At 29.8% G+C, this 16,223-nt stretch overlaps 4 pseudogenes; all 4 read right to left on the bottom strand.

The window, feature by feature from the left end:
• Nucleotides 1-3,523: 3,523 nt before the first annotated feature.
• Nucleotides 3,524-4,791, bottom strand: LOC108824806 (F-box/kelch-repeat protein At3g27150-like; annotated as a pseudogene).
• Nucleotides 4,792-6,955: 2,164 nt separating this feature from the next.
• Nucleotides 6,956-8,225, bottom strand: LOC108830351 (F-box/kelch-repeat protein At3g27150-like; annotated as a pseudogene).
• Nucleotides 8,226-10,427: 2,202 nt separating this feature from the next.
• On the bottom strand, nucleotides 10,428-11,701 carry LOC108827042 (F-box/kelch-repeat protein At3g27150-like; annotated as a pseudogene).
• Nucleotides 11,702-13,821: 2,120 nt separating this feature from the next.
• LOC108826988 (F-box/kelch-repeat protein At3g27150-like) lies at nucleotides 13,822-15,096 on the bottom strand (annotated as a pseudogene).
• Nucleotides 15,097-16,223: the final 1,127 nt, after the last annotated feature.

The following is a 16,223-nucleotide window of genomic DNA, read 5'->3' as shown; positions in this document are numbered from 1 at the left end:
ATTAAAAAATTATCTCATTATTTTTAACAAAATCCAAAGCGACTATAAAGAAAACATAAGAGAAAATAAAAATTTAAATTACGTAACACGATGAAAAAGGAAAACTACTCTTCTGAATAGATACAATTAGATGATTTTTACAATTATAAATTTTAACTATTTAAAAACTTATAGAATATGAAATTGATATAAATTATAATTTCAAGCATATTAAGAAAAAGATAAATATATTTTATGAGGTTGATTTAGTATAAAAATCTGAATAACTAATAATTTAATTAGTGATTAGATTTTTATAAAAATTGCATGTGTATCTTAAAAGCTTATGTTTATTGAACGCACACTTGAATCTCAGTTATATTTAGTCTATTGAAAAGATAAATAGGAAATCTGACTCTGTTCCTCAGATATATATAGTATATCTATTCTGAATTCTCTTCCATTATTATAATTTTTTGCTTAATTTTCTTTCCATAGTAATGCAACATACCTATTCAACGTTCTACCATAAATACAAGTAATAAATTCCTTAAAAATAGTAATTAAACTTTAATCAGTTAGTTCAAATCTTTCACAAACATCAAAAGACTACTAATTAGTGACTCTTTGCAGGTTTGACTAAGTTTTTTTAATTGTTTCAGAATAATTATTAAGTTGAATATTTTGAATATTTCTTGCTATCAATTAACTTACTTATTTTAATTCATTGTAAGTTTAAAAATATGAATGCGTTACTAAAGAACTTAATAATTAACAAAGTTAACACTTCTGAAATAAGATGAATGCATTTCAAATTAAAAGATTACTTTCCAGTTATCATGAAAGTCCATTTGTATATTTATTTTCTTCGATCAAGTTCTATTTGTATATACAACACATACAATTTATAAACAAAACTGATTAACCTGACTCGAACCAAACTGTATTTGGTTACTCTTGGAATAGGAAAAAATGTATTCTTTATTACAATGCAATAGATATTTATTGTTTCTCGGATAACTTTTTAGGTAGCTAACAATGTTCACTTCTACGAACAAAAACCTGATTCTCCTGTAGCTTGAGAGAGTTCCTTAAATTGTCTTCAAAGAAAAAAAAATATAGTGAAGTTATATCGTTGATCACGGATAAATAATAAAAAAATTTGAAATTGGGATTATCCTATTTCCGAACAGGCTAATGTGGCAATTTTAAACTATGTAACTTGATTGGGAACCACTAATCAGTGTAAGTGAATAAATCACACGAGAGAAAGTGGGATATAATCATAATGGTTCCAAATCACATAGGAGAATAACCAGGAAGTTAAATAAATCTCATAGGAGTTGTGAGGAAGAAGATATCCCACTTTCCATCCAGGTGATTCCAGATTAACCTGTTCAGACATATGGCAATATCTTCATGATAATTATCAAACCAGGATGAACCAATATGTAAGAAACTTGATTGGGAACCACTAATCAGTGGAGAGTAACAAGGAAGTTGAATAAATCTCATAGGAGTTATTTAAACTCCTATGAGATTTGTTAGCGATCCAGGAGTTGTGAGATATGGCCATAAATCACCTCCGAGGCTGATTATTGATTCATGACCACATTCGACAGGTGGGATATCTTTTTCCTCACAATCACCAGAGATTTATTAATAGACTTATCAAACCAAGGATTAGAAAATGGAAATTATGTTAATGAGATCGGATGTGGTCATGACTTTCCAGGAAGTTTTTTAAGAAGTTTTTTTAATATGGCCATAAAAATATTGTCGATCAAGGAGTTGTGAGATATGACCATAAAAATATTGTCGTTAACATTTTTCTAAGAAGTTTTTTAATAATTATTTTAGCTTTGGTTTGCATGTTTGTTCCTGATTTCTCAGTCGAAGAAGCTGAAGCAAAATCACTATGGGATACCTGCCTTCTAAAATCAGTCCCAAGTGTGCATTGGATATAATTGGCGTTCTCTTTGAAAATTTAGCCATCACTGATGATGTTGCCACGATCTTGTTAAGAAAGGAAAAATGTGTCACGATACGCTTATCAAATAAATGTATATTCCAGACTCTATTCCACTAATCAGTGGAGAGAAACAAGGAAGTTGTATATTCTCGTGATAGTAAACTGCATGAATAAATCTCATAAGTGTTGTGAGTAATAAATTCTCTAAAAATTGTAATTAAAATTTAATCAATTTGTTCAAATCTTTCACAAAAATCAAAAGACTACTAATTAGTGACTCTTTGCAGGTTTGACTAAGTTTTTTTAATTGTTTCAGAACAATTATTAAGTTGAATATTTTTAATATTTCTTGCTATCAATTAACTTACTTATTTTAATTCATTGTAACTTTTAAAAATATGTATGTGTTATTAAAGAACCTAATAATTAACAAAGTTAACACTTCCGAAATAAGATGATTGCATTTCAAATTAAAAGATTACTTTTCAGTTATCATGAAAGACCATTTGTATATTTATTTCCTTCGATCAAGCTATATTTGTATATACAACACATACAATTTATAAACAAAACTGATTAACCTGACTCGAACCAAACTGTATTTGGTTACTCTCGGAATTGGAAAAAATGTATTCTTTATTGCAATGCACTATATATTTATTGTTCTCGGATAACTTTTTAGGTAGCTAACAATGTTCACTTCTACGAACAAAAACCTGATTCTCCTATAGCTTCAGAGAGTTCCTTAAATTGTCTTCAAATAAACAAAATATAGTGAAGTCAAATCGTTGATCACGGATAAATAATAAAGAATTTTGAAATTGGGATTATCTAGTAGCGAGTTACGGAGATCAAGCCACTAATATTACACTGATAAATAATATTATAAAAATAAAAATGTTATTCTTACTATTATTTATAGATAAATAAGCACATCTTCATAACATTTGTTTGCTTATTTCTATTTATTGATAACTTCATTATTTTTCCACTCCTCTATGAAAATAATACCATTTGGGTTCATATAAAATATAATACAATTGTTATATCAAAATTACCAAAACTAAAGTAGTATATTCTATGTTTAGTAACTCCATTATCTAACCATATAAACTAAATAGGAATTAAAAAAATAATACAACCATGGTTTATGGTTAAAAACCAAATAACCTAAAAACTCTAGTCATCCAAACCAAGCAAATACAAACTGAAACCATATAAAAGTTTAAATGAACAAGATTAAGTGAAATTATATGGCTGTAGAACGGAAAACACAAAACCATAGAATTCAATAAGCATTCCATAAACAACATTGATCTTCCTTTTTTTTGCATAAACAGAAGCACTTAAAATAAACGAAAAAACATTTGTATCCCAAATTCAAAACAAAAAAAAATCAGAAAACACAAACAACATAAAACCACAACTTCAATTGTTTTGTGTCCAAACGTCCACGAACTTATTGTAAGCATAATTCAAAACAGTCAAGTTTGCCTCGGAAACAACTTTAAGCAAACATCACACAACAGTTATGAATAAACTGTGGGATCTCAGCACCGTGACACCAATGTTTTAATTCTTCCCAGTGCTGCTCTTCCACGTCTGGAGACGGACGGCACAAATAGACTTCTGCTGTCCTATGCAAAGAGTGAGAAGTTCCAATAACCAGAAGTCTATCTCCCAACGCAACCCCCCCCCCCCATCCAAATGCAGCGTTTGATCTCACAGGGACAACACCAAGTTTCTTCCAAATATTTTTGTTAATATCATATACACGAAGCTCGTTCAAAGATGTCTCCAGCATGTATAGATTGTTATCAACCACAGCAATAAGGGGTGGAGATTGAGAAGGCATGATGAATGCCATGTCTTTTAACATGTCAGGTATCAATTTCCAAGAATTTGTGGTCTCATCATAACTTTCTCCACAAGTGAGATGTTTATCATTCTCATCTCTGTCACCGATGACATAAAATTTTCCACGCAAGAAACAAACTGAGCTGAACTTCCTTGCTTTATGCATTCCACTAACCATAGTCCAACTTTTTGTATCAGCATTATACTTTTCTACAGTTCGCACAACATTAGGGTTCCCATTGTCATCCATTTGAATGCCTCCTGCAAAAAATGCGGTTTTTCCATGGCTTGCAGAACCGTACATGACCCTCGGTGTGATCATCGAAGGACCTTTGAACCACTTATGATTCTCTAGCTCATAGCAAAACACCACAATTCCCTCAATTTCTTTTCCTATGACAATTAGTGCCCACACTAATTGTTTCTTTATCGCTGTGGAAAAAGCAATAGTCAGAAGAAGAAACTTTAGGAAGTCTTCGAAAGGTTTTAAAATCCTTATCAAACATTTCCTAATTAGATTCAGCCCCTGAATGCAAAATCACATGGGGTTTCACAAGTCCCCTTTCTTGTCTCACCCTGAAAATTTCACAACTTCTTAACAATTGCAAATTTTTCTTGTTAAGAAACTGCAGTTTCCAGTATTCGAAGCATGGAAGACGAGCAAAGATCTCGACCTCAAGCTCGTACGAAAGCTTATGATCAACATAACATGCATCATTAGATTTTAAACCTGCAAGATTCTGAAATGCTTTTATAATTTCTCCTTTTTCTTCCTCATCGGAATCAGAACAAGGTTTCACATTCAGGTCAGGTACGTGGGGTTTTAACGCCAACTTTTGAAATCTTCCTTCGTTTAGATTGGCTCAAGCTTTCTCCAACTTTATGAGCCTGATCTTCTCTTAGCATTAGCATATCTTGGTTTATTTTAGCCATCTCTTTTGACATCATTCCTGTGAATTCCAAAATAATACTATTAGTAACATCACTTAGTTGAAAGAATCAGACAAAACAATTTTACTAAATATAATTAAAAACTTAATAATCCGAACTCCCAATATTTATTTAATTAAAAATAAATCTCTTTTATGTACACTGGGAAATCAAAGAGATTCCAAATTTCATTAACTAAATGAAACTCAATCATTTTCCAAAAACTAATTAATTAATGTTTTCTAAATTTCTTGTATTCATCAATTGATATTACACGAGATTAAAAAATTATCTCATTATTTTTAACAAAATCCAAAGCGAAGAGAAAATAAAATTTAAATTATGTAACAAGATGAAAAGGGATAACTACTATTCTGAATAGATACAATTAGATGATTTTTACGATTATAAATTTTAACTATTTAAAAACTTATAGAATATGAAATTGATATAAGTTATAATTTCAAAAATATTAAGACAAAGGTAAATATATTTTATGATGTTGATTTAGTATAAAAATCTGAATAACTGATAATTTAATTAGTGATTATATTTTTATAAAAATTGCATGTGTACCTTAAAAGCTTATGTTTATTGAACGCACACTTGAATCTCAGTTATATTTAGTATATTGAAAAGATAAATAGGAAATTCTGACTCTGTTCCTCAGATATATATAGTATATCTATTCTGAATTCTCTTCCATTATTATAATCGTTTGCTTAATTTTCTTTCCATAGTAATGCAACATGCTTATTCAACGTTCTACCACAAATACAAGTAATAAATTCTCTAAAATTGTAATTAAACTTTAATCAGTTTGTTCAAATCTTTCACAAACATCAAAAGACTACTAATTTGTGACTCTTTGCAGGTTTGACTAAGTTTTTTTAATTGTTTCAGAATAATTATTAAGTTGAATATTTTGAATATTTTTTGCTATCAATTAACTTATTTATTTTAATTCATTGTAACTTTTAAAAATATGTATGAGTTATTAAAGAACTTAATAATTAACAAAGTTAACACTTCCGAAATAAGATGATTGCATTTCAAATTAAAAGATTACTTTCCAGTTATCATGAATGTCCATTTGTATATTTATTTTCTTCGATCAAGTTCTATTTGTATATACAACACATACAATTTATAAACAAAACTGATTAACCTAACTCGAACCAAACTGTATTTGGTTACTCTCGGAATAGGAAAAAAATGTATTCTTTATTACAATGCAATAGATATTTATTGTTTCTCGGATAACTTTTTAGGTAGCTAACAATGTTCACTTCTACGAACAAAAACCTGATTCTCCTATAGCTTCAGAGAGTTCCTTAAATTGTCTTCAAAGAAACAAAATATAGTGAATTCAAATCGTTGATCACGTATAAATAATAAATAATTTTGAAATTGGGATTATCTAGTAGCTAGTTACGGAGATCAAGCCACTAATATTACACTGATAATAATATTATAAAAATAAAAACGTTATTCTTACTATTATTTGTAGATAAATAAGCACATCTTCATAATGTTTGTTTGCTTATTTCTAATTATTGATAACTTCATTATTTTTCCACTCCTCTATGAAAATAATACCATTTGGGTTCATATAAAATATAATACAATTGTTATATCAAAATTTCCAAAACTAAATTAGTATATTCAATGTTTAGTAACTCCATTATCTAACCATATAAAATAAATAGGAATTAAAAAAATTAATACAACCATGGTTTATGGTTAAAAATCAAATAACCTAAAAACTCTAGTCATCCAAACCAAGCAAATAAATTTAGATTTGATTTTAATGTGTTATATAACTTTTGTAAACCTATAAAGTTTGGAAACACAAACTGAAACCATATAAGAGTTTAAATGAACAAGATTAAGTGAAATTATATGGATGTAGAGCGGAAAACACAAAACCGTAAAATTCAATAAGCATTCCATAAACAACTTTGATTTTTTTTTTTTGCATAAACAGAAGCACTTAAACTAAACGAAAAAACATTTGTATCCCAAATTCAAAAAAAAAAAATCAGAAAACACAAACAACAGAAATCCACAACTTCAATTGTTTTGGGTCCAAACAGCCACAGACTTATTGTAAGCATAATTCAAAACAGTCAAGTTTGCCTCGGAAATAACTTTAAGCAAACATCACACAACAGTTATGAATAAACTGTGGGATCTCAGCACCATGACACCAATGTTTTAATTCTTCCCAGTGCTGCTCTTCCACGTCTGGAGACGGACGGCACAAATAGACTGCTGCTGTCCTTTGCAAAGAGTGAGAAGTTCCAATAACCAGAAGTCTATCTCCCATCGATTTAAACGCAACCCCCCATCCAAAGGCAGCGTTTGATCTCACAGGGACAAAACCAAGTTTTTTCCAAATATTTTTGTTAATATCATATACACGAAGCTCGTTCAAAGATGTCTCCAGCATGTATAGATTGTTATCAACCACAGCAATAAGGGGTGGAGATTGAGAAGGCATGATGAATGTCATGTCTTTTAACATGTCAGGTATCAACTCCCAAGAATATGTGGTCTCATCATAACTTTCTCCACAAGTGAGGTGTTTATCATTCCCATCTTTGCCACCGATGACATAAAATTTTCCACGCAAGAAACATCCTGAGCTGAACTTCCTTGCTTTATGCATTCCACTAACCATAGTCCAACTTTTTGTATCAGCATTATACTTTTCTACAGTTCGCACAACATTAGGGTTCCCATTGTCATCCATTTGAATGCCTCCTGCAAAAAATGCGGTTTTTCCATGGCTTGCAGAACCGTACATGACCCTCGGTGTGATCATCGAAGGACCTTTGAACCACTTATGATTCTCTAGCTCATAGCAAAACACCACAATTCCCTCAATTTCTTTTCCTATGACAATTAGTGCCCACACTAATTGTTTCTTTATCGCTGTGGAAAAAGCAATAGTCAGAAGAAGAAACTTTAGGAAGTCTTCGAAAGGTTTTAAAATCCTTATCAAACATTTCCTAATTAGATTCAGCCCCTGAACGCAAAATCACATGGGGTTTCACAAGTCCCCTTTCTTGTCTCACCCTGAAAATTTCACAACTTCTTAACAATTGCAAATTTTTCTTGTTAAGAAACTGCAGTTTCCAGTATTCGAAGCATGGAAGACGAGCAAAGATCTCGACCTCAAGCTCGTACGAAAGCTTATGATCAACATAACATGCATCATTAGATTTTAAACCTGCAAGATTCTGAAATGCTTTTATAATTTCTCCTTTTTCTTCCTCATCGGAATCAGAACAAGGTTTCACATTCAGGTCAGGTACGTGGGGTTTAACGCCAACTGTTGAAATCTTCCTCCGTTTAGATTGGCACAAGCTTTCTCCAACTTTAGGAGCCTGATCTTCTCTTAGAATTAGCATATCTTGGTTTATTTTAGCCATCTCTTTTGACATCATTCCTGTGAATTCCAAAATAATACTATTAGTAACATCACTTAGTTGAAAGAATCAGCAGAACAATTTTACTAAAAATAATTAAAAACTTTATAATCCGAACTCCCAATATTTGTTTAATTAAAAAATAAATAGTTTTTATGTACACTGGGAAATCAAAGAGATTCCAAATTGCATTAACTAAATGAAACTCAATCATTTTCCAAAAACTAATTAATTAATGTTTTTCTGAATTTGCTTGTATTCATCAATTGATATTACACGAGATTAAAAAATTATCTCATTATTTTTAACAAAATCCAAAGCGACTATAAAGAAAACAAAAGAGAAAATAAAATTTTAAATTATGTAACACGATGAAAAGGGAAAACTACTCTTCTGAATAGATACAATTAGTTGATTTTGACGATTATAAATTTTAACCATTTAAAAACTTATAGAATATGAAATTGATATAAATTATAATTTCAAGCATATTATGACAAAGATAAGATATTTTTATGATGTTGATATAGTATAAAATCTGAATAACTAATAATTTAATTAGTGATTATATTTTTATAAAAATTGCATGTCTACCTTAAAAGCTTATGTTTATTGAACGCACACTTGAATCTCAGTTATATTTAGTTTATTGAAAAGATAAATAGGAAATTCTGACTCTGTTTCTCAGATATATATAGTATATCTATTCTGAATTCTCTTCCATTATTATAATCTTTTGCTTAATTTTCTTTCCATAGTAATGCAACATGCTTATTCAACGTTCTACCATAAATACAAGTAATAAATTCTCTAAAAATTGTAATTAAACTTTAATCAGTTTGTTCAAATCTTTCACAAACATCAAAAGACTACTAATTAGTGACTCTTTGCAGGTTTGACTAAGTTTTTTTTAATTGTTTCAGAATAATTATTAAGTTGAATATTTTGAATATTTTTTGCTATCAATTAACTTACTTATTTTAATTCATTGTAACTTTTAAAAATATGTATGCGTTATTAAAGAACTTAATAATTAACAAAGTTAACACTTCCGAAATAAGATGATTGCATTTCAAATTAAAAGATTACTTTCCAGTTATCATGAAAGTCCATTTGTATATTTATTTTCTTCGATCAAGTTTTTTTTTCTTCGATCAAGTTATATTTGTATATACAACACATACAATTTATAAACAAAACTGATTAACCTGACTCGAACCAAACTGTATTTGGTTACTCTCGGAATAGGAAAAAATGTATTCATTATTACAATGAAATAGATATTTATTGTTTCTCGGATAACTTTTTAGGTAGCTAACAATGTTTACTTCTACGAACAAAAACCTGTTTCTTCTATAGCTTCAGAGAGTTCCTTAAATTGTCGTCAAAGAAACAAAATATAGTGAAGTCAAATCATTGATCACGGATAAATATAAAAGAATTTTGAAATTGGGATTATCTAGTAGCTAGTTACGGAGATCAAGCCACTAATATTACACTGATAAATAATATTATAAAAATAAAACGTTATTCTTACAATTTTTTATAGATAAATAAGCACATCTTCATAACATTTGTTTGCTTATTTCTAATTATTAATAACTTCATTATTTTTCCACTCCTCTGTGAAAATAATACCATTTGGGTTCATATAAAATATATTACAATTGTTATATCAAAATTAACGAAACTAAATTAGTATATTCTATGTTTAGTAACTCCATTATCTAACCATATAAAATAAATAGGAATTAAAAAAATTAATACAACCATGGTTTATGGTTAAAAACCAAATAACCTAAAAACTCTAGTCATCCAAACCAAGTAAATAAATTTAGATTTGATTTTAATGTGTTATATAACTTTTGTAAACCTATAAAGTTTGGATAAACAAACTGAAACCATATAAAAGTTTAAATGAACAGGATTAAGTGAAATTATATGGCTGTAGAGCGGAAAACACAAAACCGTAAAATTCAATAACAAATCCATAAACAACATTGATCTTTTTTTCCATCAACAGAAGCACTTAAAATAAACGAAAAAACATTTGTATCCCAAATTCAAAACAAAAAAAAATCAGAAAAAACAAACAACATAAAACCAAAACTTCAATTGTTTTGGGTCCAAACGGCCACAAACTTATTGTAAGCATAATTCAAAACAGTCAAGTTTGCCTCGGAAACAACTTTAAGCAAACATCACACACCAGTTATGAATAAACTGTGGGATCTCAGCACCACGACACCAATATTTTAATTCTTCCCAGTGCTGCTCTTCCGTGTCTGGAGATGGACGGCACAAATAGACTGCTGCTGTCCTATGCAAAGAGTGAGAAGTTCCAATAACCAGAAGTCTATCTCCCATAGATTTAAACGCAACCCCCATCCAAAGGCAGCGTTTGATCTCACAGGGACAACACCAAGTTTCTTCCAAATATTTTTGTTAATATCATATACACGAAGCTCGTTCAAAGATGTCTCCAGCATGTATAGATTGTTATCAACCACAGCAATAAGGGGCGGAGATTGAGAAGGCATGATGAATGTCATGTCTTTTAACATGTCAGGTATCAATTCCCAAGAATTTGTGGTCTCATCATAACATTCTCCACAAGTGAGGTGTTTATCATTCTCATCTCTGCCACCGATGACATAAAATTTTCCACGCAAGAAACAGCCTGAGCTGAACTTCCTTGCTTTATGCATTCCACTAACCATAGCCCAACTTTTTGTATCAGCATTATACTTTTCAACAGTTCGCACAACATTAGGGTTCCCATTGTCATCCATTTGAATGCCTCCTGCAAAAAATGCGGTTTTTCCATGGCTTGCAGAAACGTACATGACCCTCGGTGTGATCATCGAAGGACCTTTGAACCACTTATGATTCTCTAGCTCATAGCGAAACACCACAATTCCCTCAATTTCTTTTCCTATGACAATTAGTTGAGTACCCACACTAATTGTTTCTTTATCGCTGTGGAAAAAGCAATAGTCAGAAGAAGGAACTTTAGGAAGTCTTCGAAAGGTTTTAAAATCCTTATCAAACATTTCCCAATTAGATTCAGCCCCTGAACGCAAAATCACATGGGGTTTCACAAGTCCCCTTTCTTGTCTCACCCTGAAAATTTCACAACTTCTTAACAATTGCAAATTTTTCTTGTTAAGAAACTGCAGTTTCCAGTATTCGAAGCATGAAAGACGAGCAAAGATCTCGACCTCAAGCTCGTACGAAAGTTTATGATCAACATAACATGCATTATTAGATTTTAAACCTGCAAGATTCTGAAATGCTTTTATAATTTCTCCTTTTTCTTCCTCATCGGAATCAGAACAAGGTTTCACATTCAGGTCAGGTACGTGGGGTTTAACGTCAACTGTTGAAATCTTCCTCCGTTTAGATTGGCTCAAGCTTTCTCCAACTTTAAGAGCCTGATCTTCTCTTAGCATTAGCATATCTTGGTTTATTTTAGCCATCTCTTTTGACATCATTCCTGTGAATTCCAAAATAATACTATTAGTAACATCACTTAGTTGACAGAATCAGACAGAACAGTTTTACTAAATATAATTAAAAACTTAATAATCCGAACTCCCAATATTTATTTAATTAAAAATAAATAGTTTTTATGTACACTGGGAAATCAAAGAGATTCCAAATTGCATTAACTAAATGAACTCAATCATTTTCAAAAACTAATTAATTAATGTTTTTCTAAATTTTCTTGTATTCATCAATTGATATTACACGAGATTAAAAAATTATCTCATTATTTTTAACAAAATCCAAAGCGACTATTAAGAAAACAAAAGAGAAAATAAAAATTTAAATTATGTAACACGATGAAAAGGGAAAACTACTCTTCTTAATAGATACAATTATATGATTTTTACGATTATAAATTTTAACCATTTAAAAACTTATAGAATATGAAATTGATATAAATTATAATTTCAAGCATATTAAGACAAAGATAAATATATTTTATGATGTTGATATAGTATAAAAATCTGAATAACTAATAATTTAATTAGTGATTAGATTTTTATAAAAATTGCATGTGTATTAAAAGCTTATGTTTATTGAACGCACACTTGAATCTCAGTTATATTTAGTTTATTGAAAAGATAAATAGGAAATTCTGACTCTGTTCCTCAGATATATATAGTATATCTATTCTGAATTCTCTTCCATTATTATAATATTTTGCTTAATTTTCTTTCCATAGTAATGCAACATGCATATTCAACGTTCTACCATAAATACAAGTAATAAATTCTCTAAAAATTGTAATTAAACTTTAATCAGTTTGTTCAAATCTTTCACAAACATCAAAAGACTACTAATTAGGACTCTTTGCAGGTTTGACTAAGTTTTTTAATTGTTTCAGAATAATTATTAAGTTGAATATTTGAATATGTATGCGTTATTAAAGAACTTAATAAATAACAAAGTTAACACTTCTAAAATAAGATGATTGCATTTCAAATTAAAAGATTACTTTTCAGTTATCATGAAAGTCCATTTGTATATTTATTTTCTTCGATCAAGTTCTATTTGTCTATATAACATATACAATTTATAAACAAAACTGATTAACCTGACTCGAACCAAACTGTGCTTGGTTACTCTCGGCATAGGAAAAAATGTATTCTTTATTACAATGCAATATATATTTATTGTTTCTCGGATAACTTTTTAGGTAGCTAACAATGTTCACTTCTACGAACAAAAACCTGATTATCCTATAGTTTCATAGAGTTCCTTAAATTGTCTTCAAAGAAACAAAATATAGTGAAGTCAAATCGTTGATCACGGATAAATAAAAAAGAATTTTGAAATTGGGGTTATCTAGTAGCTAGTTACGGAGATCAAGCCGCTAATATTACACTGATAAATAATATTATAAAAATAAAAACGTTATTCTTACTATTATTTATAGATAAATAAGCACATCTTCATAACGTTTGTTTCCTTATTTCTAATTATTGATAACTTCATTATTTTTCCACTCCTCTATGAAAATAATACCATTTGGGTTCATAAAAAATATAATACAATTGTTATATCAAAATTACCGAAACTAAATTAGTATATTCTATTTTTGGTAACGCCATTATCTAACCATATAAAATAAAATAGGAATTAAAAAAATTAATACAACCATGGTTTATGGTTAAAAACCAAATAACCTAAAACTCTAGTCATCCAAACCAAGCAAATAAATTTAGATTTGATTTTAATGTGTTATATAACTTTTGTAAACCTGTAAAGTTTGGAAAAACAAACTGAAACCATATAAAAGTTTAAATGAGCAAGATTAAGTGAAATTATATGGCTGTAGAGCGGAAAACACAAAACCATAAAATTCAATAAGCATTCCATAAACAACATTGATTTTTTTTTCATAAACAGAAGCACTTAAAATAAACGAAAAAACATTTGTATCCCAAATTCAAAACAAAAAAAATCAGAAAACACAAACAACATAAAACCACAACTTCAATTGTTTTGGGTCCAAACAGCCACAAACTTATTGTAAGCATAATTCAAAACAGTCAAGTTTTCCTCGGAAACAACTTTAAGCAAACATCACACAACAGTTATGAATAAACTGTGGGATCTCAGCACCACGACACCAATATTTTAATTCTTCCCAGTGCTGCTCTTCCACGTCTGGAGATGGACGGCACAAATAGACTGCTGCTGTCCTATACAAAGAGTGAGAAGTTCCAATAACCAGAAGTCTATCTCCCATCGATTTAAACGCAACCCCCCATCCAAAGGCAGCGTTTGATCTCACAGGGACAACACCAAGTTTCTTCCAAATATTTTTGTTAATATCATAAACACGAAGCTCGTTGAAAGATGTCTCCAGCATGTATAGATTGTTATCAACCACAGCAATAAGGGGCGGAGATTGAGAAGGCATGATGAATGTCATGTCTTTTAACATGTCAGGTATCAATTCCCAAGAATTTGTGGTCTCATCATAACATTCTCCACAAGTGAGGTGTTTATCATTCTCATTTCTGCCACCGATGACATAAAATTTTCCACGCAAGAAACAGCCTGAGCTGAACTTCCTTGCTTTATGCATTCCACTAACCATAGTCCAACTTTTTGTATCAGCATTATACTTTTCAACAGTTCGCACAACATTAGGGTTCCCATTGTCATCCATTTGAATGCCTCCTGCAAAAAATGCGGTTTTTCCATGGCTTGCAGAGCCGTACATGACCCTCGGTGTGATCATCGAAGGACCTTTGAACCACTTATGATTCTCTAGCTCATAGCGAAACACCACAATTCCCTCAATTTCTTTTCCTATGACAATTAGTTGAGTACCCACACTAATTGTTTCTTTATCGCTGTGGAAAAAGCAATAGTCAGAAGAAGGAACTTTAGGAAGTCTTCGAAAGGTTTTAAAATCCTTATCAAACATTTCCCAATTAGATTCAGCCCCTGAACGCAAAATCACATGGGGTTTCACAACTCCCCTTTCTTGTCTCACCCTGAAAATTTCACAACTTCTTAACAATTGCAAATTTTTCTTGTTAAGAAACTGCAGTTTCCAGTATTCGAAGCATGGAAGACGAGCAAAGATCTCGACCTCAAGCTCGTACGAAAGCTTATGATCAACATAACATGCATTATTAGATTTTAAACCTGACAGATTCTGAAATGCTTTTATAATTTCTCCTTTTTCTTCCTCATCGGAATCAGAACAAGGTTTCACATTCAGGTCAGGTACGTGGGGTTTAACGTCAACTGTTGAAATCTTCCTCCGTTTAGATTGGCTCAAGCTTTCTCCAACTTTAAGAGCCTGATCTTCTCTTAGCATTAGCATATCTTGGTTTATTTTAGCCATCTCTTTTGACATCATTCCTGTGAATTCCAAAATAATACTATTAGTAACATCACTTAGTTGACAGAATCAGACAGAACAGTTTTACTAAATACAATTAAAAACTTAATAATCCGAACTCCCAATATTTATTTAATTAAAAATAAATAGTTTTTATGTACACTGGGAAATCAAAGAGATTCCAAATTGCATTAACTAAATGAACTCAATCATTTTCCAAAAACTAATTAATTAATGTTTTTCTAAATTTTCTTGTATTCATCAATTGATATTACACGAGATTAAAAAATTATCTCATTATTTTTAACAAAATCCAAAGCGACTATAAAGAAAACAAAAGAGAAAATAAAAATTTAAATTATGTAACACGATGAAAAGGGAAAACTACTCTTCTTAATAGATACAATTAGATGATTTTTACGATTATAAATTTTAACCATTTAAAAACTTATAGAATATGAAATTGATATAAATTATAATTTCAAGCATATTAAGACAAAGATAAATATATCTTATGATGTTGATATATTATAAAAATCTGAATAACTAATAATTTAATTAGTGATTAGATTTTTATAAAAATTGCATGTGTACCTTAAAAGCTTATGTTTATTGAACGCACACTTGAATCTCAGTTATATTTAGTTTATTGAAAAGATAAATAGGAAATTCTGACTCTGTTCCTCAGATATATATAGTATATCTATTCTGAATTCTCTTTCATTATTATAATCTTTTCCTTAATTTTCTTTCCATAGTAATGCAACATGCTTATTCAACGTTCTACCATAAATACAAGTAATAAATTCTCTAAAAATTGTAATTAAACTTTAATCAGTTTGTTCAAATCTTTCACAAACATCAAAAGACTACTAATTAGTGACTCTTTGCAGGTTTGACTAAGTTTTTTTAATTGTTTCAGAATAATTATTAAGTTGAATATTTTGAATATTTTTTGCTATCAATTAACTTACTTATTTTAATTCATGGTAACTTTTAAAAATATGAATGCGTTATTAAAGAACTTAATAAATAACAAAGCTAACACTTCTAAAATAAGATGATTGCATTTCAAATTAAAAGATTACTTTTCAGTTATCATGAAAGTCCATTTGTATATTTATTTTCTTCGATCAAGTTCTATTTGTATATATAACATATACAATTTATAAACAAAACT

This window comes from Raphanus sativus, chromosome 9 (assembly GCF_000801105.2).
Source record: "Raphanus sativus cultivar WK10039 chromosome 9, ASM80110v3, whole genome shotgun sequence".
NCBI classification, from domain to species: domain Eukaryota; kingdom Viridiplantae; phylum Streptophyta; class Magnoliopsida; order Brassicales; family Brassicaceae; genus Raphanus; species Raphanus sativus.
This window is presented reverse-complemented; position numbering and strand designations above follow the sequence as displayed.